The following is a 24,400-nucleotide window of genomic DNA, read 5'->3' as shown; positions in this document are numbered from 1 at the left end:
ATCTTCTCTTCGTACACCTTAAGACACCTCACAACACAAAGTTTAGAATGAATTTCAAAACTAGAGAATGATACCAACCTGGTATTTGTTTTCATCCATCTGGATATACTAAATGTGACCCCTTCTGGTGTGATAACCCTTGCTGTGATGTCAAGGACCAGGACGTCCAAAACCCTCTGGCAAGAAATGAGGTATAGCAGCATGGCCAGCTTCGCTGATATCTCATCCTGGATACGTATTGAATATCCTGCCAATCCTAAAGGAGGCAAAGAGCTCTATTAACATCCCATGAACCTGAATACCTAGGTTCGGGGGGTCTAGACATTCTTATGCCTTTCAGCAGCTGATAAACCCAGGGGTGCTCCCCCAACAGGAAATTATTGATGGGAAGGTGACTCACTTATATGGCTGGCCTAAAGGAATTATATGTGTGATAAGCAAATAATGATGTATATAGTTCCGCCAGGAAATTGATCATGTGTATAACGGGGGCACCCCACAGGAATCACGTGTCTCTCCATAGACCAATGGGTCCATCGATTCCAGGCCGATTTATATATCTTGGTTGTGCCTCGCACCTATGACTGTCTGATGAGATTGTCAGCTTCTTCTGAAAGTTTGTTGTCCTGCCATTATCCCCTGAAATCCTTCAAGCCATCAGGTTCAGATGTGCCTGCGTCACTAAGGGATGGGGTCCGGCTGGATCCCGTAGGATCCCTAGTGAAGACGGGAGTCTCAGTGGCTCCATTCAGGATAATTCTAGGAGCGTAGGGAACCATGCTTGTCATTTCCAGATTGGGGTGATGAGTACCAGGGGAAACGTCCTTAACAACGCATTCTTGAGGACATGGGTGTTTCCCACGCAAGCGTAACTATGCTTGCCTGAACAACGCATGGCTTTTTCTGTGCCTTAACCATGCATGTGCTGAACTAATCATATACATGGTTGAAGCACTGAAAAAGCAATGCGGTGTTCGAGAGATGACGAGGAGGACGTGGTGAGGTAAATGGGGTCGGGGGATGGATTAAGGGATTTTCAGGCAGGCTATTTTTTTTTCAAGGGGCTTGGTGGATGGGTTTGGGTATTTTTTTTAAGGGATTAGAGGGGGGGTCAGGGTTTTTTGGGGGGAGAGTGAGGGGTTTGGGTATTTTTTTTTATTTAGGTTTAGGGTGGGGGCAGGGTATTTTATTTTTAAAGGTTTGGGAAAGGTTTAGGAAGGGCGGGAGTAGGGATGATAGTAGAGGAGGAAGGATCGGGAGAGGACGTGGTGAGGTAAGTGGGGTTGGGGCAGGGTTGGTGGGTAGTTTTTAGCGGTGGGGTGATATAGGGCTTAGGGTAGGTAGGGGAGTCAGGGTTGTTTAGTTTTTAGAGGCGGGTGGAGGGTTGGGTTGCTTTAGTTTTTAGGGGTGGGGCTAGGTATTTTTTTTTTTTAGGGCTCAGGGTGGATACGTGTCAGGGAAGTTTACTTTTTAGGGGCCGGTTGGGGGATCAGGGTCCTTTTTTTTAGGGCTCAGGATGGGTGGGGAATGTTGGGTTAGTTTAGTTTTTATGGCTGGGGGTCCAGGGTAGTTTTTATTTTTTAGGGCTGAGAGTGGGTGGGGGTCGGTGTAGTTCACTTTTTAGGGGTGGGGCTCAGGGTTGGGTTTTTTAGGGCTTAGGGTGGGTGGGGTGTTGGGGTAGTTTAGTTTTATGGGGCACGGTTGGGGAGTGGGGTAGGCTTTTTTTATGGTTCAGGGCAGGTGAAGGGGTCGGGGTACTTTAGTTTATGGGGAGGAGAGGGTGATTAGGATCATGCTTTTTTAGGGCTCTTCAGAGTAGGTTAGTTATGCGGGTGGGGTAGTTTTGGGCTTCAGGGCAGGTGGGGCTGGGGGGTTGCATGACAGAACCAGGCGTGCCATTTTGAATGTGTTTCCACGCATGTCTTTACTAGGCATGATTTTACAATGAAATTCATTATAAGGCATGAGTGGTACAGGCATGTGTGGAAACGACGCAGTCGGGGTTACGACTGCATCATGAAGGCATGCGTTGTTCCGGCATGCATGGTTCCATCATACATCTGAGTATCAGTGATGCTTTCGGCCTCAGAACTCAGAATCCTCCAGGAAAGCATCCACTGCCGCTGCACCTGGGTCCGGTCTCTAGCTGAAGTACCTGGGAAGCTGTACATTTAACCTGGATGCAAAGAGGTCCACACTGCAGGGTCCCCATTGTTCAATCAGGACTAGGAAGATTGACGGATCCAGTCGCTGGAATCCTTGGGATGCCTGCAATTCCAATCCGCCATCATGTTTTGGGACCCTGAAAGGTATTCCACCGTCACTGAGATCTGTCTCTGTAGGCAAAAGTGCCAAAAGACCTTGGCCACTTCTGCTAGGTCTCTGAAGTGGGTGAACCCAGTCCTTTTATATGCTAGATCGCTGATGAATTGTCCATCCTCAGAAGTACGCAACAGAAAACCCTGTACTGGGTCAGAGAACAGATCGCTAATGAACCTGCAAGGAGTTCCAGGCAGTTGATATGCAAACTCAACTCCTCCTGTGTCCATTGTCCTCCCATGGAGATCTCTCCACATCTGGCTCCCGAGCCCAGTCTGCTGGCATCTGACCCTGTTATCAAGTCCGGAAGGGAGCTGAAGATTGCGCTCCGGTTCCACGCTCTCATGTTGGCTACCCACCACTGAATCACCAGTTCCGAGTACAGGAGGCCTCTCCTCAGGTGGGATGCCTTTAGTCGTTGCAAGGCCCTGTAATGCAGGGGTCCTTTAAAGATAGCTTGGATCGAAAATGACAACAGTGCAATTATCCTCGCTAGTTGTCTAAGGCATATCCTGTCTCTCCTGATCACTTTCAGAAGTTCCTTTCTGATATTGGCAATTTTGCATTCCGGGAGCTTAAATGTGGCTGAGGCAGTGTCTATTATCAACCCCAGGAAAATCATGAATTGGGAAGGGATCAGTTCCAACTTCTCTCCATTGATGACAAACCTGAGGTCCTGCAATAAGGCAATAGTTGTGTTCAGGTGGACCACCAGCGGCATGCGCAATTGATCCATAAGCAAAATATCATCAAGATATGTGATCAGTCTGATGCCTTGCATTCTTAGGCCCTGATTTATCGTTATCGCAGGTTTGCGCCAAAAAGTATACCGCCGGCTAGCACCATTCCTGGATGCCAGGCGGGTGTCATATTTAAGCTATGACGCTAGCCGGTGGTAAGGCCAAGTTAGCATCAAAATTATTGACGATAACCGGGTATGGGAGGAGTAGGGTAAACTGGAGGTTGTGCGTGAAAGAATGCCACTAGTCAGGTTAGAGTAAAAAAAAATGACTCTACCCTGATTAGCATCATTATTTTGACGCACAACGCCATGGACATGACTCCTGTCTAAGTAAAGACAGAAGTGATGCCCCCCAGCTCAATGGCCATGCCCATGGGACTTATGTCCCCTAGGCATGGCCATTGGGCACAGTGCCATGTAGGGGGGCCCAAGATAGGACCCCTTATGGCACTTTGCAAAAAAAAAAAAATACTTACCTGGGCTTACCTAGGATGGGTCCCCCCATCCTTAGGTGTCCTCCAGGTGTGGGTGCGGGTGGGTAGGGGTGTCCCTGGGGGCAGAGAAGGGCACCTGTGGGCTGTTTCCATGGTCTGTGACCATGGAAAAAGGACCACAGGTCCCCTAACGCCTGCCCTGACCCAGGCGTTAAATAATAGTACTAAGCGGGCTTAGCGCCATTATTTAAGGCCCTCCTCCCGTGCATGATTTTTGCGTGGAAGGATAAATAAGGCACTAGGGCCTTTGAGTCATATTTTGCCCGGGAACGCCTACCTTGTATGTTATCGACTCAAGGTAGTTTTCCGCAGGCAAAAAATGACTTTAACTCCAATAATTTGGCGCTAGACATGTCAAGCGTCAAAATATAAATATGGAGCTAAGTTTGCATCGGATTTTGAAAAATAAATGACGCAAATCCGGCGCAAACAGAGTAAAAATATGCCCCTTAGAGTCGCTCCTACAGGTTTCAGGAACTTCGTAAAGCACGATGAAGCCAAGGAGAGGCCAAATAGTAGCACTGGAACTTGTATCTTTGGTCTCTCCATTGGAACTGGAGGAAGCAACAACGAGGTGAGGTCCAGTTGGGAAAGCCAATCTCCCTGAAGGAGGAGGTCTTGAAGGAGGTGAATGCCCTCCATCTTGAAGTGGAGATAGACTAGCCACTCACTGAGGTTTCTCACCGGGCCTAATTATTTGTCTTTCTTTTCCACCGGGAATAGGTTGCTTAGGACACCCCTTGGATGTAGATTTGTCCGGGATGTAGCTGCCTTGAAGAGTAGTTCCTGGATCTCCGTAGTGATCAACTCAGAGTCCTGTAAAGAAAAATGTATTGGACGTGGCTTCACGTTTTGAATTGGAATCCCATAGAGTTGTATGTTGACTGTCCCCAACATGTGAGAGTCGGAAGAGATCTGTATCCTTTTGTGGCCGAACAACCTCAGTCTCCCTCCTAGTCAGACAGGGGAAAAAAGGGTACTGCTTACTATTAAAACCTCTTGGGGCATTAGCTCCTCCTCTGGCAGCGTGGTTAGATCTGCCTCTGCCACCTCCTTGGGTGGGGAAGAAGATTCCCTGCCTACTATCATTCCAGTCATTGTTGTGGCAGGCTTGTCCTCTGGAGGGGTCAGACTGGAAGGCTCGGCCGGAGGAGCGACCCCTGCCTCTTCCGACCCCATAGAAAACCTTCCAATGAAAAACTTTCCTAATGGAAAACTGCATCTTATCGAGCACCCAGAATGTGCTTCAGTTTGGGGGTTGATATTTATCAAGAGAGATTGTCATCTCTCCATGGAAAGGCCACAATTGGCCTTTCCAAATAGACAGACCTCCCGTTGTGCCCAGCCCGTCACAATGTTGCTGGGCATTGGGGACCCCAACTCCACAAGCTCTATTATCTTAGTCAGGTGCCCTACGACTCCCAGTAGCTTGTCACCAGGAACGATCAATCCCTTTTTTAGGGTCTCGCATATACTTGGAAAAGAATGTACAAATGTCTTGATGGAGAGATTGGCCACTACTTTGCCCTCCAGGGCTGGACTAGGGCACTCCGCGCATAAGAGGACTTGCACCTCCTTATTCAACGTGTGACATATTTTACTTGCCATATAGTTAGCCACCTTTTTCTCTGGGGCCCACTCCGAAGACCCAGGGTGGTAGATGTCTTCTGGGTCGAACATATCAGTGTCCTCTTGATCCCCTTCACCATAGCCTGAGGTGGTTGCAGTCAGGCACCAAGGTCAGCCCGAGTTTCACCCTTAATTTGATGAGCCCTTATCAGTGTTATCACCCCCCTCAAATTGGGGAGATGCAGGTTGGGGTCGATTTCCAGGGCAACCTTGTTGCCAGGCTTTCTGGGTCCAAGCATCCTCCAGGCAGGTAAATTCTTCAGCATTTGAGCACTTTTGAGGAAGGTTTCCCATAATTGGTTGAACTCCTCACGTGCCCCGCATCACGTTTTTAAGGGCCCTGAAGAGGTTGTGGTAGCTGAGGCATTAGCGCTTGCCCCTGTGTCTTCCATGATTACCAGTGTTCAAGACCTGGTCCATAATTTTGTCCATCCTGTCCTGCAGGAGTACCAGCGCTCTGGCAATCGCCTGTGAGAGGAACTTGTCTACCCCTGCAGCAAGGTGGCACTGAGTGGGGAATTTCTCCTCTGATGCTAGGTTCGGGAAATATCTTTGGTCCTCAAAGAAATTCATTTTTATTGGGATGAAAGAACTTGTGTTTAAAACACCCTGCAAGGTGTACACTAGAGCAGCCCCCTTGCAGGTGCTCCTTACACTGTCAAATATTTTAATACAGTCAAGCGTTTTATTAAAATGCCAATAGAGGGCACTCTCAGTAACAGGCCAATGCCTGAACCTTACCACTAGTGCTGTGTCAGCGAGGGTTGGGACGGAGGAAAAATTATCCCTAGAGACCCAAACGAGGGCAAAGGGTCTGGATTGTTCCTCCTAAGCTTGTGCTGTGAGTCCGTACCGCACTGTGTGAAGTGCACTAGAAACAGATCACAGTGCGCCATCTAGAAGACCCGCAAGGTACTTGGGTGAACACTCGGGCTGTAGCCTACTGCACACTGCTTCAGGAGAAATAATTATTAATAGTCAATAAATGTCAATGAGCATATAACGACAATACCACAAGGCAAACCCCTGGCAACATCTAACAGAACAAACGTTAAGGTCGTGAGGGACTTAACTGTGTCAGCAGTGAAGAAAGAGGAAGGACTGGACCCAACAAGCATTTACATGGACATTAGGACAGTACTTCTATAGGTTTATGGTTACCATGGCTACATGGCTGGACTCATGGGAGTTGCAGTGTTTCTTACAGTGTTTTATTTTTACTTGATCTTTGAGCTTTCTGTAATAATAAAAATGAGAAAAGGACTGCATAATCCTCGCCTCAGGTCCTGACATTGAATTATAGGGCAGATTTAAGAGCCCCTAACGCCTCCTTGTGCCACATTAGCATCATTTTCTTACACTAATGTGGTCCAACAAGACCAAAATCTCTGCACCAAATTTGCAAAGTGGTGCAATGTATGCATTGCACCACTTTGTGATCCTTTGCGCTACATTATGCCTGCACCTGGCAAAATTTATTCAAAGGGGGCATTCCCCCATTAGGGGAGCTGAAGAAATGGTGCAAAGAGATTTCTTTGCGTCATTTTTTAAAGCACATTTAGCGCCTACTTAGAGCAGGTGTTAAAAGGAGGCAGACCATTGTTTACAATGGGCCTCAATGTGCTTTGTAGGATTAGTGTCAACATTTTTTATGCTAATCCTCCAAATCTCCGAACTAGCACTAAAAATGTTGACGCTAGTTCCCTAACTACTGCTGTGGTGTGCTGTATCTTAAATATGGCGCACACATGGTGGCGTTAGGGGGGAGCTAAGGGGCACAAGAAAAGTGGCACCACTTTTCTTGAATCTGGTCCTAACTGTTTTGCACTCTTCTGTCATTGTGCTATATGTGGGCTACATTTGGGTAATATTTGAGCTACATTTGAGCTCTTTTTTCTCTGGTGACAATCTTGGGTGACTTATTTTTTATTAGGCCCTGTGATCTTCTCATTTACTGCAGTATCCTCATTAGAAAATGCTTTCAGTTTTCCTCTTCTTTTCCACTAAGATAGTGTTCAGAATGATAGCACTCTAGTTACTCATTAGAAAGCTTTAGTAAAACTGCTGATCACCGAGGAGCTAACTGGCAGTCTGATTCTGGTACTGAAAGTGCATGTTTCAGTCTGCATGTCAGAATGTTCTAATGAACTAGAAGAGGAAGGTATTTGAGAACTCACTTAAAAAATAATCCAAACCAAACAAAGTTTCTATGACAAAAAGTTTTGCCAGTTTGATTCCATCAAGATGGCTTCAAGTGTGCCACACCCTTGTCATAGGTAAGACTGTTAGTACTCTTGCATGTTTTAACCTTTATACCTTTATAGGAAAATCATGATAAAACAGTTTTCTCTCAACATGATTCATGACATCCCAGGAGAAGGATTTTTTCACAGGGTAAAAATCACCTTAGAACACACCACAATTCCTAAAATGATTATGGTACCATCAACACATGATTTATAATGTAAATAAATCTGTAATCACCCTTTGCATGTTCTCTTTTTGTGCCCCTCAAAACCTGCCATTCACTACAAAGCATTTCAAGGGGTGCTTTGTGTATAGTGGTCCCACAATGGCTGCCAACACTTCCTGGTTAAAGTGCTGACCAGGCGTGGTATGGACAGAGGAGCGTTGCCCCCCCCCCCCAGCAGCAACCGCTGCAAATCCTTTTACATGGAAAGGATAATAAACTCTGTTTCGGGCCGGCCAAACACACATACGCACAGGCCTCTCTCCAGCCCAGTAACACGGTTGCTGGGCTGGAGAGAGCCTGTACAGGCTCCTAGTCTGCCTGGGATTGCCCTGGCTGGGCGTTCCCAGCTAATCCAGTTGCTGCTCTGAGCAGCGGCAGGATTGGCGCAGGGCAGGCTGGGAGCCTGTGCCTGCAGCAGCGACAGAAGAGGAGCACGGCATAGTAAGTTGATTTTTTTTTTTTTTTAAATCCCGCGCCCTCCGCGGCCCCTCTCCCGTGCCCCTCACACCCCCTGCCCCTCCCGGCCCCAGCCACATGAGCCGCTCCTGGTGCTGACAGCCAATCAGATCTCAGCATGAGATCAGTGCTTAGGCTCCGTCCAAATATACAAATTTAGTTTTCTTTAGCAGCTTTGTCCCAGGGTGCCCATCCCTGGGACATAATGGTTTCCTTATATACATATTACCTACTGGTGGTGACCAGTAGGTAGTTATAGTTAGGACCTTGTTACCATAGGAAAAGCATTTTTGGTTTTTCCAATAACTTTGGTGCGGTTTGATGAATCTTCACAAACTTTACAACACTAGTGTACAACTCACTTCAGCTGTTGTCTGGAAAGTTTTGGGGTGATTTGTCAAGTGGATTAGTGAGAGCACGGAGGGTCCCAAAGTGCTTCTCTCCATGCAATTTCCCATAGGGATTTTAGACACAACTGCATCCTGAACTGCTGGATGTAATTACACTAAATGTGGCAGAAAGCTACATCTTTATCTAAAAGATCTCATTTTCTAATTTGTAGTAAATCTATTCAGTATTTTGTGAGTTATTGAAGAAAAAATATTTATATATATCTGTATCCATGTACCTACAGAAATGATGTTAGTGAGTGACACTACTTCAACCAGGACGTGGTAGTGGTAGGAGCCATCTTGTGACTCGTGATTTGGCTTGAGTCCCAAGAAAAACACAAAATACTCACAAGGGGGCAGGGTAGGAATACCATATCCCTCTAAGCCTGATGGTGGGGTCCCACAGGGGCATCACCTGGGGCCAAAAATGTTATTTTTGTAAATCTTACCACAAGTTTGCAGATGATGTGCGACAATTAAAAAAAAAAAAAATACGTGGTTAACCACGCTTAGTATTTTTTTTTTAAATTGTGTCAATTCATCCGGTGGGCCAGATCCATGGGAGATAGCAATATATATATTTAGGGGGAGGATGGCATGCATGGCACCCTCTCCAGGTCTATTTCAGCCCCGGACCCCATCCCCGGGGGCAAACGGAATTTCTTCCCTAAAAAATAAAGTTGGGCCCTGCGGGATGGGGCCCTGTGGCCAAAATCAGCCCAAGGAGGTGGAAAGAACAAGAGGAGGCAATTACCATCAATGCATCAAATCCTCTACATAGGTTACAATACAATGCTTCAATATTTCAAACTTACACATTTCTTACTAATCATAACACAAGAGAAGATCAACCAGATACTTGAATTTAATCTTCTGGAATTCTTGAACAAGAACTTTAAATATTAGGTGGAATTTAAGGTACTCCACGGGCAAACTCAGAACATAGTTTGGAGTTACTGACTCTCTCTAGGGTTGCACTTATTACATAGATTGGAGTCAACAACATTCACAAAGAAAACAGGAACCCAGGTTTATCTAGGCATATATTGTAGGAATTTTCCTCAAATTTCGAGGTATGTTAGAGACCAGGTTACTTTTGGAGATAGATTACACTCTGGATTAGGTAAATTCGGGACATGATTTATGTGGAACTAGGGCAGGAAGGTAAACTTCGCTCTACGGGTGGAGTTTGAAGAGTTTTTCCACTTCGCACTGCTCTTGGAGCATGGAGTTTTTGGTGAAAACTCTGCCTACTGTAGCATGACGGTGTTTGCCGGTGCGGCGTGCCCAATACCCACCCCTAAGCAGGAGCACAATCTGTGTGACCTCACATTCCACATGCCGCTTTGTCCAGGAGCTTTTCCAGCTTGGCACCTAATAGTTTTTGGTGTTTGGGAGATGCTTTCTGATTGGCCAATCTTGTCGGAGACAGGTGTAAGGCAAGGAATTTGACTTCTAATCCCATCTACTTTGCTGGAGTCTTGTGTATAATTGATTGGATAGTGTGTCTCTGAAATGGAAGTGCCCATCTTGGCTTCACATTGCTCCTCCACCATTTGATGGGAAGAGGGGTGTTGAACTTTTTTGGGCTGTGTATACTATTAACATGGCTGCCTGTTAAGAATTCCACAGAAGGTCGCCTTGAGAGTCTGCAACTTTCCAATGTTTGTCCTGCAGGCAGAGAGAAAGACAGAACCCCAGTGGGACATGAGTACTCTGCCTGTGATAGGTTGTGACAGCCAGGGCAGTGAACATCTCGCCCAATCCTTCTCTCTGCCTGCCTTTGACAGAGCACCATGTCCATGTAAGCAGGCTTCAAATACTCCATCCAATCGAGGGTTGAGGAATACCGTCAGAGTAGTAATATTAAAATTACTGAGGCATGACATTTGTATCTGGGGTCAGCGTAACACAGCAGTTTAAAAAAAAAGCTGCTTCACTGTTTATAGCATTGAAATGTGAAAGTGAAGAATTGGATTGTACCACTTGCGTGCATCCCCCCTCTGTTTGCTTTCTGGCATGGGTGGAGCAGGCTGCCCAGACATCCATCACACACAGTGCAATCCTGCACACTGAGCTAGCTGTTTTTGTGTTCTGCATATGTTGGAGGTTCGGTGACAACTTACTACCTTAGTGCGCTTTGGCAGATCTCCCCTCCCATCCAAAACAAGAAGGGTTAGATGAAGGACTGGCAAATGGTGGAAGTGCCCCACTCACGGTGTCCAGGCTGCAGATCAGGACTTATGGACTTAAGGATGCTGGTCCCATGAGTGTCACTACGGCTGCCTGTCAAGGTAAATGGGACACAGAAACTTTGAAGGGGATTGGAAGATATGAGAGACAGTTGGAGCCTTATCCTTTGTTCATTTGGTCGCATTATGTTTTAAGGAGTGACAGTGTCAGCTAGCTTAAGACAGATGCCAGTAGGCCACCCAGGAAATAGGGACTGTGACACTGACATTGTGATAGGTTAGAGTCCTCTCCTGGGACAAACTAGGAGTTTGAACATTCCTAATGCCATCAGATATACAATGGCAAGTTTTAGAAATTAGAGAGCATATTTATACTCTGTTTGCACTCTAATTCGGTGCAAAACTAACTCCATATTAATACTTTGTCTAGCACCAAATTTATGGGGTTAAAGTCATTTTTTGAAAGTGGAGACCTACTTTGCCTTAATGAGATGCAAGGTAGGCGTTCCCGTGCAAAAAAATTACTCTATGGCCTTAACGCCATATTTAGGGGCATATTTATACTCTGCGACATATTTATTCTCTGTTTGCACCGGATTAGCCTCATTTTTTTTTTACTCTAATTCGGTGCAAATCTAACTCCATATTTATACTTTGGTGCTAGACCCATCTAGCACCAAGGCCCTGATTTAAACTTTTTTGCACCGCATTAACGTCATTTTATGACGCAAAAGTGGGGCAAACTTACAAAATATTGGCCCTTATTTATACTTTTTCCTGCAAAACTGCACTAACTCAGTTTTGCACCAAATTGTTTAGCACCGGCTTGCACCATTTCTGTGCACCAGCCGGGCACCATATTTATGGAATGATGCAAGTCGGTGCAAAGGGTAGGCTAGAGTAAAAAAAAGTGACATTAGTCGGGTGGGGCTGGCAGTATAGAAGAAGAGGGTTTAGCACCAAAAAATGACTTTAGGCAGGTTAGAGTAAAAAAAAATGACTCTAACCAGATTAGCGTCATTTTATGGTGCTAAACCTACAATGCCCATTTCAGGGCCCCCTATGGCACTTTAAAAAAAATAAAAAATTAAATACAATCTTACCTGTACTTACCTGGGATAGGGTCCCCATCCTCCGCAGTCCCTATGGTGTGGGTGGGGGTGCACCTAGGGCCTAGGGAGGGCACCTGTGGGCTTATTCCATGGTGTTCCACCATGGAAATAGGCCCACAGGTCCCCTAACCCCTGCCCTGACCCATTTTTTGACCCCTCCTCCCTCCCTTGCACCATTTTTACATGGGAGTATAAATATGGTGTTAAGGCCATAGAGTCATTTTTTTGCACGGGAACGCCTACCTTGCATCTCATTAAGGCAAGGTAGGTTTCCACTTCCAAAAAATGACTTTAACTCCATAAATTTGGCGCTAGACGGGTCTAGCACCAAAGTATAATTATGGAGTTAGTTTTGCACTGAATTAGAGTAAAAAAAAACTGACGCTAATTCAGTGCAAACAGAGTATAAATATGCCCCTTAGCATCAAAAAATGATGCTAATCTGGTCAGATTAATTTATTTTGACTCAAAACTGCCTAACGTCATTTTTTTTTTTAAGCTAGCCTACCCTTTGCACCGGCTTGCACCATTCCATAAATATGGTGCCCAGCTGGTGCTAACAAATGGTGCAAGCTGGTGCAAAACCTTTTGGGGCAAAACTGCCTTAGTGCAGTTTTGTACCAAAAAGTATAAATAAGGCCCTAGGGCTCTAGTTGGAAGAGGTGTACACCCTTGTCCAACTCCAATTAGGGACCACAATCCTAGTCAGGGTAAGTCACAACACAATCCAAATTATACTGTGCCCACCCTCTGGTAGCTTGGCACTGAGCAGTCAGGCTTAACATAGAAGGCAATGTGTAAAGTATCTGTACAATAACTCATACAATAACATAGTGAAAACACCACAAACATTTACCACACAGGTTTAGAAAGATAGAGGATATTTATCTGAATCAAATAAGGTTGGAATAATAAAAACCCAATGTACACAAGCAAAGTTATACATTTTTAAAGATGAAATCCTCCTAAAGTGCTTAGAAACAGAACAGCTCCAACTGGGGCTATCACAGCGTCATTGACAAAGTCGTTCCCAATAGTCCGATGCCACAGGCGCCGGTCACAGAGTCGCACGGACCCCCAGATACAGTACTTTTGAAAACGAAGAAACAAAGACCTAGCAGGGAGTCGTGGAGGTGAGACATTGCTAGGGCCAGTGAGGCATCAATCCCTTATAGCGTCAGAGAAATGAGACTTCCGTTCCATACTGTGAGGTAGGGGAGGCAAGGCATCTGTTCCATCCAGTTGCAGGGGGAGCTGGTGCGGCATCAGTTATGAGGCATTGGTTCCTTGTGACCTAGTGGGATCGATGGATCCAGTTGATCAAGATGTGATGTGTCGATTTCACAGTGTTGCAATAATACTGCAGTACGTTAGCGGTGTCGCGGCAATGTCGGGCTTGCGTTGCAGGCCGTGTTCGTTCCGTTCAGTGAGTTCCATAGGGCTGAGGCCGGGTGCAGCATCTGTGCTGGCATTGCTGAAGTCGTTCCAGGAGTCGCTGAAGTCAGAAAACTAGCTAACGGTGAGTAGATTAAGTTTTTGCTGTCCCTGAGAATTCAGAACAGGAGGTAAGCAATTCAAGCCCTTAGAGAGCACTTTTGAGGAGGGCAGAGTGCTTCCAGCACAGTTAGAGGCCAGCAGGCAGCAAGGCAGCAGCATGGCAGCAGTCCTTCTCAGCAAAGCATTCCAGATGAGTCCTTTGGGCAGCCAGACAGCTCCTCCGACAGAGTTCAGGTGTAGCTCCAGGAGTGTCTGATTTGGTGGGGTCAGAGACCCAGTTTATAAGAATTTTTTGAAGTACTCAAGTTCCCCTTTCAGACCAATCCTGTCTGCCAGGATCCCTGTCGGGGCTATCATTCCTTTGTGGGAGGGCAGGCCACTGGCCTTTGAAATGTAAGAGAGAGCCCCTTCTCCCTTCTTGCCCACGGAGACCCAGTCAGTATGTAGATGAATGCACATGTGACTGAGTGCCCTTTGTTTATGGTTGTCTTGGTGGAATGCACAAGGAGAGCTGTCAACCAGCACAGATCAGACATGGATTGGAGACAGGGCTGTAAGGCACAGATGGTAGTAAGAGCAGAAAAAATGCCCACTTTCTAAAAGTGGCATTTCTAAAATAGTAATATTAAATCCAAATTCACCAGTAAGCAGACTTTTCTATTACCATTCTCGCAATGCTAAGCATGACAGGGCTACTCCTTACAGGTCAAAGTCTACCACTTAAAAGTATATAAGGGCAGTTCTAATAATAGTCTATGAGAGGAGCAGGACTCACAGTAGTGGAAAATGTATTGATGAGTCTTTCACTAACAGTACATGTCCTGACTTTTACTTACATAGCACCCGGCCTAAGGATTACCTTGGGCCTTCCTTAGGGGGGACTTATATATATAGAAAAAGAGTAGTTTGAGGCTTGGCAAGTACTTTTAAATGCCAAGTCGAAGTGTCAGTGAAACTGCACATACTGGCCTTGCAATGACAGGCCTAAGACATGGCTAAGGGGCTATTTATGTGGGAGGCACAATCAGTGCTGCAGGCCCACTAGTAACATTTAATTTACAGGCCCTTGGCACATGTAATGTACTTTACTAAGGACTTACACGTAAATTAGGTAGGAACTAATGTTACCATGTTTAGGGGAGAGAGCATATGCACTTTAGTACTAGAGAGCAGTGGTAAACTGTGCAGACCCCTAAAGCAAGCACAAACAGAGTCAGAAAAATGGAGAAAGGGAGGCAAAAAGTTGGGGGACGACCACCCTAAGGCTGTCAGGTCTAACATTGATTCATTACTTTCTACCTCCCCATGCAGACATGACAGCAAAAAGCCCTCCTCGAGTCACTCTGCCTCTTTTTCCCTTGTGCTTAGTCTTCGTCTCTTTCCTTGCCCTCTGACTGTGTAATGCTCTCATCGGTATCCCAAGTTCCTCCTTTGGTTCTGTTGTAGTCCGTGCCATTCAAATATTTTTCCTTTACGTACGTAGACCAATCTAACTGTGTGTACAGCTTTTAGGATGCATGCATGTATGTCCTTGAAGTTCTCTTCACAAGTGCACCTAATTATATGATGTTTATGTGCACATGCCACTGCGTGATTGTGCACACCTTGGTGTATAGTTTCTTGCTTAAGGTTGGGGAAACTCTGTGGAATCTCACAGAGTTTTTGTGTTACTCTGCAGAGTTCCACAGATTAGAACTCCATGAATTCTGCCCTGCCTTACAACGAACAAGGTTGCTCTCTGTACATTGACTAAACTCAGAAACACAGCAAAACATGAAAATAGGGCCCATATTTATACTTTTTGACGCAAACCAGCGCCAGCGCTGGTTTGCGTAAAAACATTTACCACCGGCTAACGCCATTCCTACGCACCATGCGGGCACCTTATTTAAGGATTGACGTTAGCCGGCGCTGCGGGCTGGTCAGAGTAAAAAAAAAATACTCAAACCAGGCAGCACCGGCGTAGGGGAAAATGCGGGTTGTGCGTCAAAAAATGGTGCAAGTCAGGTTTGAGTAAAAAATCATGTCTCAAACCGGACTTGCGCCATTTTTTGATGCACAATCCCCATTTAAATGATTCCTGTCTTAGCAAAGACAGGAGTCATGCCCCCTTGCCCAGTGGCCATGCCCAGGGGACTTCAGTCCCCTGGGCATGGTCATTGGGCACAGTGGTATGTAGGGGGGCCCAAATTAGGCCTCCCTATGCCACTTTAAAAAAATTAAAAATTATACTTCTCGTCACAACTTTGGAGTTACTGAAACTCCTAAGGTTGTGCTTGAAACATGGATTGGAGTTAGGGACACTCCCAAGGTATGCTAGAAGCAAGGATGCACTCAGCACATATGTTGGAGTCAAGGACACTCCAAAGATATGCTACAAAGCAAGGTTATCCTCGTTACAAGGTTGGAGTCAGGTGCAATCCCAAGATATGCTAGAAAACAAAAATATACTTGGTACGTAAGTTGGAGGTATAAGGTTGTTTCAGGAGACAGTCTTTAGTCCATGAGCAGTACAGTTCAGAAGCCAAGACTTGAAGAGAGGGCCCAGAGCCAGGACAAGCACGGAGATGACAAACAGGCCTGCACATACTACCAAGGATTAGTGCGCACTAACATGGAAGCAAGAACTTAACCTGCATTAGCACTTGCACTGGAGTTTGAAGGAGAAGGGGGGGTTGTTGTAAGAAGTTTGAGAAGAGGCAAAATCGTAGCTCATGGAGGGAGACACTGGAGACGTTACAGAAATCAGGATCTCAAAGTCATCGAAAAGTTCTTGGAAGACTAGAGCACTGAAGGTTTTATCGATAACTCAGAAGATTAGTGCAGGGAGGAGGCTGCACTGGACTAAATAGATGAAAGTCTGGGTGACTCGGAAGATGAGTGCAGGGATGAAGCTCGTATTGGATAGGTACACAGGAAGAACTGGACAACTCAAGAGGTAAGTGTAGGGAAGCTGCTAGCGCGGGACTTGACAGAAACTGGGGCGGGTCTTGATACAGGTACAAGGCCAGGCCCCAGTGAAAGTTTAGAAGGGCTAGTCATACAAAAAGCCAAGAGTGCTCCCAAAGGGCACATGTCTCACAAGGAGCCTGGGGAAAGTCATATATACTAATGGATATGACTTGACAGTTGGCAGGTGCAAATGGTAACTGACAACAACAAGTATAACGGAAGCTAAGTGCATGATGATACAACCCTGTGGTTCACAGTGGAAACACAACTATACTAAAAGGGTAGATGATATCTGCAAGTGCTAACTCACCTAAACCTGGATAGCAATAGAGCCGAAGGGCCAACAGTTAATGCCTTTTGGAAGGGGGAGCCATGGAGTACTTGAGATGGAAAGGTACCACAGGAGAAGGAATGAAATGAGGTCAGTGAGTAATACCCATCACACATAGAGCATGAGATTGAGTTCTGACAGCCCCCCCCCCCTGCAAAGATTGGCCCACTGGGCATGGTTTGTCAGGTTGACATGCATGAAATGAGTGAACCAGGCCAGGGGCATGAATGTTACACAATGGTTCCTAGGAATTTCTCTTCTGACTAATTAGTTTCCATGCAATTAAATAAAACAAGGTACCCCAAACACATAGTGATACTAAAATCCTAGGTTTCTCAAATTCTGAATGATCCTACAGGGTTCTATGTAGCTGAGGAGGAATGGTTGAGGTTGGACATGATATGGTTTGAGAAGGAAAACACGGAATACAGGGTGAACAGGCAAATCAATTGGTTGCTGAACTGTCACAGAATTAATCACCTTTGCAAACTGAAATTGTCCCAAAAAAATAAGTTTGCATTTTACGAGGACCATGCCAGTTTAGGATTCTTGTGACAAGCCAAACCTGATCTTCACTTTTATACTCTGTGGGTTGCCAAAGGTTTCAATAGACTTCTTCTCAAGGTTCACTCAAACCTGTTGTAAATGCTGTGATACTGCTTGTGGAGAAGCAGCGATGCAGCCTTCAGCCAACTTTCCAAAGGAAGCAGACCTTCAGACCCCCAGGGGCCACTTTTGATCCTGAGGACCCTGTTGCATGACACCAGGCAACATATTTCAGGGGAGAAGAGAACATGACCCACCTCCCCAGGCTGATTGCGGGCCAGGGGACCCATCTTCCAGGGCCTGTCACAATATTTATTGGAGAAGGGGACATGCGGCCTCCTTTACTGGACAGACTTCAGCCATCGGGACACCATCCCCCAGGCCCCAAAACATTTTGTTTCCAGTGTATTGCATTTTTATGATAATCAGAAGTGCTGTTGTGCAAAACATCTACCTTCACCTAAACCAGAGGGTCCCAGTAGTGATCATACTGTTAAACAGAGAAGCACAATCGCTAAGCTGAATCAAGTACCACAAGTGTTCTTTATTGTGAGAAACTGGCTAGGTTTGTAGGGGGTACCAGAAGTACTTACACCTTATACCAGGTCCAGTGATCCACCTGAGTGAAATGTAGGCAGTGTTTCTAGCAGCTTGGGCTGTCTAGAGGTAGCTGTAGCAGAGCAGCTTAGGCTGAACTAGGAGACATGTGAAGGTCCTGCAATACCACTATAGTCACACAGTACTTATACACAATAAAAGACAATACTCAGTGTTGGCAAAAATAAAGGTACTCTATTTTAGTGACCCCAGGCCAAAAATATCTTAGAGGCAATACACAATATATTGACTAGTAACCAAAATCAGGTTAGTAAACAGTCATAGAATAGTGCAAACAGTAGAAAATACTATTGATTGCAATGGGCCTAGGGGCAACACAAACCATATACAAAGAAAGTGGAATGCGAAAGTCGGATTCCCCCCTAGGAAAGTGTAGTGTATAGAGGGGTGCTGGGAGTGTAAGAAAACACCAAAGGTAAGCAAAATACCCCACCCCAGAGCTCAGGAAAACAGGAGTAAATTACAGTAAGTTTCCTCAGAATACACTACAAGTCGTGATAAAGGATTTTGCAAGAACTAAGCAAGACTGCAAGCAACAAACAATGGATTCCTGGACCTGAAGACCTATGAAGAGAGGAGACCAAGTCCAGAAGTCGAAGAAGAGTCCAGGAAGAAAAGGAGCCCCTGCCAACCTAGAAGAAGGTGCAAAAGTGGATTCTCCGGTTGGAAGAAATGTACAGAAGAGCACTAAAGAAGAAGGCTGTGGGTTCCTGCTTGGTGCAGGAGATGTCCCACTTCGTGTAGTTGGATGCAGGCTGTTTGCGTCACTGGATTCCTCCAAAAAGTCTTGGTTGAAGCAAGTACGCAGTTTGAGTCAAAAAGGAGATACTTGGACCCAGGAGGGACCTGGGTGTCTCAACTCGGGCTGAGGAGACAGAGAGGGCTCTCAGTACTTTAGAGAGCCATTAGAAGACCAGGTAGCATCTACGAGAGTCCCAGAACACGGGGACAAAGAAGATGCAAAGTGCGGTCATTGCAGCACTACAAAGGAGGGTCCAACGCCGCCGGAGAACAACTCAGTGAGTTGAGCGTCACAGGATGGGGTGCTGGGGCCCTGGGCTATTCTGTGCATGAAGGCTTCTTGAAAGAAGTGCACAGAAGCCCAAGGAGCAGCAGAAGACACGATGCACAGGGGTACTGTCACAGCATAGGGAGACAAGCTCTTACCTCAACCAAATTTGGACAGCTGGACCTTTGGACAGTTGGGGTCACTTTGGTCCATCACCTGTGTTCCAGGGAGCATGCTTGTCATCAGGAGAGGAGTCCCAGAGCACCGGTCGTCGTCACAGAAGGGTGCCTGCAGAAGCAGGGAAGTGACTCTGTCACTCCACTGAAGATTCCTTCAGTTCTTCTGGTGCAGGGTGAAGACAGGCAGTCCTCAGAGAGTGCACACCTTGGAAACTGTTGCAAATGCTGGCTGGAGCTGAAGTTGCAGGTCATAGGAGTCATCCTGGATACTTTGTTGCAGTTACAGTGGTTCCTGGAGCAGTCTGCGGTTGATCTGATGGTCAAAAGCTGAAGCAGAGGATGCAGAGGAGTCCTGGAGGAGTCTTACAAACCGAATCTGAGGAAACACCCAGAGCAGAGACCCTAAATAGCCCTGAGATGGGGATTGGCTACCTACCCAGGTATGCACCTATCAGGAGGGGTCTCTGATGTCACCTGCTGGCACGGGCCACTCAGAGGTCTCCAGAGGATCCCCACATCTTGGAATCCAAGATGGCTAATGCCAGGGACACTCTGGAGGAGTTCTGGGCGCCACCCCTGGGATGGTGATGGACAGGGGAGTGGTCACTCCCCTTTCCTTTGTCCAGTTTCGTGCCAGAGCAGGGAATGGGGTCCCTGAACCGGTGTAGACTGGCTTATGCAAGGAGAGCACCATTTGTGCCCTTCAAAGGATTTCCAGGGCTCTGGGTGGCTACCCCTTTCAAGCCTGTAAAACCTATTTCCAAAGGGGAAGGGAGTAAGGCCCTCCTCCCAAAGGATGTACATTGTTCTGCCTTTTTGGGACTGAGCTGCTCAGACACCAGGAGGGCAGAAACCTGTCTGTGAGGTGGCAGCATCTGGGGCTGCAGTGGAAACCTCAGAGAGCTGGTTTAGCAGTACTGGGGCTCCATGGTGGAGACCCCAGGGTGCATGGGATTGGCCCCCAATACCGTATTTGGATTGAGGGGACAATTCCATGATCTTAGACACCTCACATGACCATATTCAGAGCTACCATTGTGGAGCTTCATATATGCATTGACATATATGTAGTGCATGCTTATAATGGTGTCCCCTCAATCACAAAGTCCGGGGAATTGGCCCTGGGCAAGGTGAGGGCGCATTTGCTAGTGCAAAGGTGCCCTCACACACAGTGACTTTGCACCTAGCCTTCAGTAAATGAAGGTTAGACATATAGGTGACTTATAAGTTACTTAAGTGCAGTGAAAATGGCTGTGAAATAGTGTGTGCACTATTTCACTCAGCAGTGGCAGTCCTGATGAAAGGTTTGTATGATCTCATTATGGGTGGCAAACGAAATGCTGCAGCCCAGAAGGATCTCCTGGAACCCCAATGCCCTGGGTACCTAGGTACCATATACTAGGGACTTATAAGAGGGGTCCAGTTTGCCAATCAGAATTGGAATCTGGAGTCACTAAACTATAGTGGCAAATGTGGTAATTAGAGAGAGCATAAGCACTGTAGTTCTGGTTAGCAGAACTTCAGTGACACAGTTATGCATATTGACAACACACTTAAGCCACAAACTATGAGCACTGGGGTCCTGGCTAGCAGGATCCCAGTGAGGCAGGCAAAACATACTGGCAAACAGGTAGAAATTGGGGGTAACATGCCAAGCAAGATGGTACTATCCTACAATTATCAGTTCTGTCCCTGGTCCAGCATCCTCCTGAGAGAGAGTGGGGGTCCAGCATCAACTCCAGAGTGGTCCCCATGGTTGGAACCAGGTGAGTGCTTTAAAGTATGTATGTTTCAGATTTCACATCACGTAAGCAGTTCTCTGAGTTTGCCTGCTAATATATAATGCACTTTTAGCAGATTCTCATTTCAGTGACATCACAGAGGCTTCTTCTTCTTTAAATTATATATGTAGTTCAATTTGATTTCCAGTACAAAGGGAAGAACTGTAATCCAAAATTTGCACCTGAAAAAATCTTCTCTCCAACCACTACTAGAGTAGGACCATGAGAAAATGATTATGAGAAATTGGGTTGTTGGTTGACTGGGGTTGCAGGGTGAAAAACACAAAGTCATAAAGTAGCTTATGCTTAACCGTGGGTTGGTTGGCACTAAAACGCAGGCATGCCTAACTTAGAGGCAATTTGTTCAGTATTTATGCAGCACACAAACAGTAATGGTGTGAAAACTCAACATAAAAAAAAAACCAACCCACTTTAGAAAAATACAGTAAATTAAAATATAATATTTGACATCAAAATGAGAAAAATCTAATCAGTAGAACCAACATTTTGATTTTTTGAATCTAGCACCTAAAAGATCAATGCACCATTTGTGGATATCTGGTTGTGTTAGACTGGGTCAAAGTTGAAAGTTATATCCAAATGCAATGGAATACAGTTCTGATACAAAAAGTAGATGGGGTCCGCTCAGTGCTTACCTTCAGACTTAAAAATCCTGGATAAAAATGTCTGAGAAGTTAGAAGTTCCATGGGATAAGGCTGCAGGAGTCTCCAAGGAGGGAGCGTCTTCGTCAGATGGCTGTGGAGCGAAGCTGCAGTGAAGATTTTCCTCTTAGTCACTGAAATGGAAGTGAAAAATCTACAGCATGACAGGGCAGAGGGTTGTAGCCAAAAGTAGATCGACCAAGTTGGGTACCACTTTGGTGAAGGGTCATTGAAACAGATTTGCTGCTGCTGAGATGAAAGTAGTGGAAGAAGTCACAAAGTCAATCCAACCTGCGATACACCTCAAGCGGATTAGCAAATAGGTTTGCCCTAGTCTTCTCCTGTTTCTCAAAGCACTTGTAGGCCAAATTTTATCAAAGTCCTCACTTTTGGTATTTGGTCATCCAGGGACCTTTGACGCCACAAACAAGGGTTCAGGAGTGAATGAAGACATTTTGGGGGTTTCAGGCCTCACATAACCTAAAAGTTAAAGGGTGGAATAATCCCCTCCCTAATTTTATATCATTAACTTCATAATCATCTGTTCCCCAAGGACAGCATGTGTATATAATCTTATGTGGTTAAGATCTGAACTATTTTGATGTATGTGCAGCTTCTCTTTCTTGGCTTCAAAAACCACACAAAGATAACTGGTGAGGGCGCACAATCCTACACATTACATGTGTAACATCTTTAACCCTGACATTTTTAGCCAAACGCATCATGCATTCTTTCATTTCTATGCCATACATGTTACAAGTGAATTGACAATGAAATTCATTATTTCTTGCTATTGGACAGTGCTAATGTTACAGAATGCAATCTCATTTGAATGTGCTTATGTTCAATCTTGAGAATCAGGTTTAAAATATTGTAAATGAACAGTTGCAGAACAAAAGGGAAGCAGTTAGATTGATATAACTAAGTATTGAATGGGAATAGCATTTGACTTGCTAGTGGTTTAAGATGCTAGGTTCAGGTCTGGTACAGCCATAAGGCATGGAATGATTGTTGCTTTATAGGGAAAGCATGCATTGGAGTACTTCTTGATTAGGAGATGATGTGATTTATGTAACATATAGAAGTGCTTTTGCAGGTGATGAGGCTAATACTGACTTTTATGTTCAATGGTGCTTGGTATCAGTAACTGCAGGGTACTGCAATGGGCTCCAGATTTTCACCTTTGTCGTGAGGGCTCTCATTATCCTAAATGAGACTACTGGATTTCTAGATAGTATGGTCGTTCCTGGTGTGGGGGACTAAGTCGTATCCACTTGGAAGGACCTCTGCCACCCTAAATCCGGTTTTGCTCCGGCTAACTAGCAGTGCCTCATCTCTCACAAGGGGAAGGGATGATTGGGCAGCCGAACGCATGACATCTTTGGAACTTCTCAGGGAAGTTGTGGTCACTCAGATCCAAACCAGCTCTCTCATTTACAGTATGATCTCATATACAAATGACAAAGGCAGTTTGAGTTTTATAGATTGTTTTAATAAAACAACTGCATTTTAGATATTAAGGCGTGAGCCGCAATAACCAGAACCATACAACACAGTAGGATTGAAATAGTCACGAGGAGAGTGAAACATAAGAATAACGCTATGATGGTGTTAATAATTTCTAATCTTTCTCTCAGCTAGTGCTATTTCGAGCACAGCATGTTAAGCTTCTAGATTGCCTTTCAGATTCCCCAGGAAGCCATCAACCCTCATACCTGAGCAAAGGCCTGTGATCTGGTTCAGCATGTGCAACGAGGCAGTCAGCGTCTAGTTGTGGTTCCCTGGTCGGAATCTCCCTCTTCCGTGTATTAGGACAAGGAAGTGTTTTTATAACCAACATGTCAGTGTGATCACAAAATGTCCCTACGCAAGAATGCCAAAGACTAAACTCCTACCACGTCTATCGGCAATGTACCAGACTGTATCCTTGACTGAAGCACAGAGTGAACAAGAATGTGTTATTGAGAACTCCACTGCTGAAGTAGGCTAAACAGTGTGATATAAAAAATAAAACAAGACTGTAGAACTGGTTATTTGAAAAATAACAGTACAAAGCCGAATAAAAAGCATTTAGAGCAAAGTGCACAGAGGCTCTAAGCTGCGAGCAAAGGAATAAAATACATCCAGGGCAGAGTGCACAAAGGCCTAAAGCCTGAAGCTAACGCGCAAAGGATACATAAAACTGACCACACTACACCCTCCCCTTGTCGGTAGCTAGTGGTTCTAATAATATAAAAATATGCCCCAGATACAAAAAATACACCAAATATATTTCGACAAGTCCAGAGGAGAGCAAAACAGAAAACTAATTTAAATTGGGAAGCATGTGACGGTAAAGCCAAATTTGATACAATGTCAATTGGGAAAATCCAATCCTTAGACGGAAGCCACGGAAAGCAGGAGATCCTCCACTTCGACAGAAGTCAATATCGGAAAATCCACACCAAAAACTATCATGGAGCAGGTGTGTTCCAAAGCCCCAGAACCATCCAGGGCGGCACCCCGTGCAGGGCCTATGAATGAGCCAATACAATCTTCCTCCAGAAAGGGAATCTCATAAACTGCCTCACGAAGCAAACGCAACCGCAGTGCACAAGTCTGGGAATGAGCCCTAATCGGGAACATCAACAGATCAATATCGACCACTGGGGGGCGCTGCAGTGAGAGACAGAGAGACAGTGCATGTTCAAACGAGCACCAAAGGCACCGAAACACGGGTTGCACACAATCCAAAACCGGTCGGAATGACAGAGACCAGTCACACTCCAACTGTCCTAGGAGTGTTGCTCCAAAATTCTGCATCATGCTTTCACAACACAGCTGCGCTGACGGGAGCACCAATATGGGATCTCGTGGCGGTGGGACAGCCATTGTGGAAGAACAACAGCAATAGCAAAACACCAGCCAACAAAGCCAAAGTAATCTGAAATCCCCCAAAAATGCTTCCGAAAATAGAATGAATAGCCGAAGGTATTAAACCGAATATGGAAGAGAAGATATGAGCAAAACCAACAC

At 45.6% G+C, this 24,400-nt stretch overlaps 1 protein-coding gene across 1 annotated transcript in view; it reads right to left on the bottom strand.

Annotated features, from left to right (window-relative positions):
* LOC138259276 (nicotinamide N-methyltransferase-like) overlaps positions 1 to 24,400 on the bottom strand; it is a 199,628-nt gene that overhangs the window by 147,680 nt on the left and 27,548 nt on the right. The gene's annotated exons all lie outside the window — the stretch shown is intronic.

The sequence above is a fragment of the Pleurodeles waltl genome, chromosome 2_1 (genome assembly GCF_031143425.1).
Source record: "Pleurodeles waltl isolate 20211129_DDA chromosome 2_1, aPleWal1.hap1.20221129, whole genome shotgun sequence".
In the NCBI taxonomy this organism is placed as follows: domain Eukaryota; kingdom Metazoa; phylum Chordata; class Amphibia; order Caudata; family Salamandridae; genus Pleurodeles; species Pleurodeles waltl.
This window is presented reverse-complemented; position numbering and strand designations above follow the sequence as displayed.